Source organism: Gnatocerus cornutus, unplaced genomic scaffold (genome assembly GCF_029298725.1).
Source record: "Gnatocerus cornutus isolate USDA-ARS CGAHR unplaced genomic scaffold, icGnaCorn1.1 ctg00000329.1, whole genome shotgun sequence".
NCBI lineage: Eukaryota > Metazoa > Arthropoda > Insecta > Coleoptera > Tenebrionidae > Gnatocerus > Gnatocerus cornutus.
This window is the reverse complement of record NW_028275648.1, coordinates 27,257-30,539: the sequence shown is the minus strand read 5'-3', so window position 1 is coordinate 30,539 and position 3,283 is coordinate 27,257. Positions and strand designations below refer to the sequence as shown.

The 3,283-nt window shown below is 46.5% G+C and overlaps 1 non-coding gene across 1 annotated transcript; it reads right to left on the bottom strand.

Annotated features, from left to right (window-relative positions):
* Positions 1 to 779: 779 nt before the first annotated feature.
* LOC148165404 (small subunit ribosomal RNA) lies at positions 780 to 2,700 on the bottom strand. The gene has a single exon (XR_015771508.1). It is a non-coding gene; the product is annotated as a small subunit ribosomal RNA (ribosomal RNA).
* Positions 2,701 to 3,283: the final 583 nt, after the last annotated feature.

Here is a 3,283-nt window from a genome sequence, read left to right as displayed (position 1 = left end):
GAAATGGTGCAGTCGTACGCTCCGTAAAGAGAATTTTACCGTTTCTAACGAAATCACTTTACCACATCTACCAAAAACATTAAAAAAGCAAGGTGTGATGTGTGTGTGATCGCTCGTTTAACGGCGCTTTCAAAAAACTCTTTGAAGCGTCTAACGACGAACATCATTCACGCGAATCGTAAAATCGGGAGCGTTTCTCGCCGGTCCCGTAGCCGGGCGTAAATCATTTAAAACCCACGGAGTCGTAACCTAATTCGACACCTGCGATTTTCTTCTTTCTCGACTACTCTGCTACATCCTCTCCGTGTGTCCGAAAAAAGAGGACTTCTAACGTCTTTCGACTTTCGCGGTGGAGTTCACAACTTTCCGCGATCCGGTCGAAAAACCGAAAGCGTCCCTCCTTTTTTCCATCATTGGAAAAGATCGAGAGATAGTACAAAAAAAATCAAAAAATCTAGGTACCCGAAGAAACAGCCGTATGCCCGAGCGAATTCGGTTTTTCTCGTTCAAAAAAGGTGAAAAACTCGATCGCAAGGACCGGCGCTGCGGGCCAGCGTAACGCTATTGTTTTTCCGAATATGTACGATTCGTAGTTCAAAACGTCGTACACACGGTGTTTCAAAAAGAAACAAGCAACGGCACGACAAAAGATCGTGCCGTCGACTCCATGTCATCGACGACGGTGTTGTAAAAACATAAAGTGTACATCGACACGATCAAATAAAAATGCATAATAATAAATTATACATATGTCAAAATTCGTGTGTACGAGGACACGTTAATGATCCTTCCGCAGGTTCACCTACGGAAACCTTGTTACGACTTTTACTTCCTCTAAATGATCAAGTTTGGTCATCTTCCCAGCGACATCGACGACGTCGAAACGCCATCGCGTACCGGTCCGAAGACCTCACTAAATCATTCAATCGGTAGTAGCGACGGGCGGTGTGTACAAAGGGCAGGGACGTAATCAACGCGAGCTTATGACTCACGCTTACTGGGAATTCCTCGTTCATGGGGAACAATTGCAAGCCCCAATCCCTAGCACGAAGGAGGTTCAGCGGGTTACCCGGACCGCTCGGTCAGGGAGGACACGCTGATTCCTTCAGTGTAGCGCGCGTGCGGCCCAGAACATCTAAGGGCATCACAGACCTGTTATTGCTCAATCTCGTGCGGCTAGAAGCCGCCTGTCCCTCTAAGAAGAATTGTTTGTACGCCGACAGTAAAAACCGCGCACGACCACCGGGCGAACCCAGGATCGACGGGCCTTTGGGATGTCGAAATACGCCTATTTAGCAGGCTAGAGTCTCGTTCGTTATCGGAATTAACCAGACAAATCGCTCCACCAACTAAGAAGGCCATGCACCACCACCCACCGAATCAAGAAAGAGCTCTCAATCTGTCAATCCTTCCGGTGTCCGGGCCTGGTGAGGTTTCCCGTGTTGAGTCAAATTAAGCCGCAGGCTCCACTCCTGGTGGTGCCCTTCCGTCAATTCCTTTAAGTTTCAGCTTTGCAACCATACTTCCCCCGGAACCCAAAAGCTTTGGTTTCCCGGAAGCTGCCCGCCGAGTCATCGGAAGAACGTCGGCGGATCGCTAGCTGGCATCGTTTATGGTTAGAACTAGGGCGGTATCTGATCGCCTTCGAACCTCTAACTTTCGTTCTTGATCAATGAAAGCGTTTTTGGCAAATGCTTTCGCTTCTGTCCGTCTTGCGACGATCCAAGAATTTCACCTCTAACGTCGCAATACGAATGCCCCCATCCGTTCCTATTAATCATTACCTCGGGGTTCCGAAAACCAACAAAATAGAACCGAGGTCCTATTCCATTATTCCATGCACACAGTATTCAGGCGAAGTTTTAGCCTGCTTTAAGCACTCTAATTTGTTCAAAGTAAACGTGCCGGCCCACCTCGACACTCAATGAAGAGCACCGCGGCGGGATTGAGTTGGGCCGCCCTCTCGAGCTAAGCCCACCGGCAGGACGTCCCGCGGCACGCCAGTTGACACCGCGAACGATGAACCGGCGGCGCGGGACACAGATTCGACTACGAGCTTTTTAACCGCAACAACTTTAATATACGCTATTGGAGCTGGAATTACCGCGGCTGCTGGCACCAGACTTGCCCTCCAATTGATCCTCGTTAAAGGGTTTAGAGTGTACTCATTCCGATTACGGGGCCTCGGATGAGTCCCGTATCGTTATTTTTCGTCACTACCTCCCCGTGCCGGGAGTGGGTAATTTGCGCGCCTGCTGCCTTCCTTGGATGTGGTAGCCGTTTCTCAGGCTCCCTCTCCGGAATCGAACCCTGATTCCCCGTTACCCGTTACAACCATGGTAGGCGCAGAACCTACCATCGACAGTTGATAAGGCAGACATTTGAAAGATGCGTCGCCGGTGCGAGACCGTGCGATCAGCGTAAAGTTATTCAGAGTCACCAAGTTGTACGATGACGGAGACCGCCACCGATTGGTTTTGATCTAATAAAAGCGCTCCTTCCGTTTCCGGTTTGGAGCTCTGTTTGCATGTATTAGCTCTAGAATTACCACAGTTATCCAAGTAAATGTGGGTACGATCTAAGGAACCATAACTGATTTAATGAGCCTTTCGCGGTTTCACCTTAATTTGGCTTGTACTGAGACATGCATGGCTTAATCTTTGAGACAAGCATATGACTACTGGCAGGATCAACCAGGGAACTGCGTTCTTGTTTTAAAATAAGAGAGTTTTAGTCTTTCTTTCCTTCTAGTCATATAAGCTACAATAATCGTAGAATTTCGGAAAGACACCTGCTGCTCTTATAAAAAACTGAACACTTTCCTATTATTGTTTTGAAGAAAGTGTGCGTGGTCTGCGAAACGAAAACCTCGTAAGAAGAGACGTAACGCCACGCGATCTTTCTGGATGGAAAATTTTTCGACATTTTTTTCACATCATCCTTGATTGAATCTCCTGCAACAATTTTATTCTTATTCATCCGTTCTAAGTTGTCGTCGTCGTCGAAATAAATAATTTGTACACACTTCGGGGTACACGTTTGTCAAAATTCATGAAATGCAACGTAACATTTTTACTTTAATAAATTTTTACAGTGCATTCAGATCGACTAAACGAACAACGACGGATGAATTGATTTATGGATTTTTATTTGTTGCGACTCATCGGAGGAGAGAGTGAAGAAAAAATAATCCAATATCATGGTTACGGAATAATTTTCTATGACTTTTTCATCCTTGTTTGAATCTTGCAACAATTAATTTTATTCATCCGTTCTAAGTTGT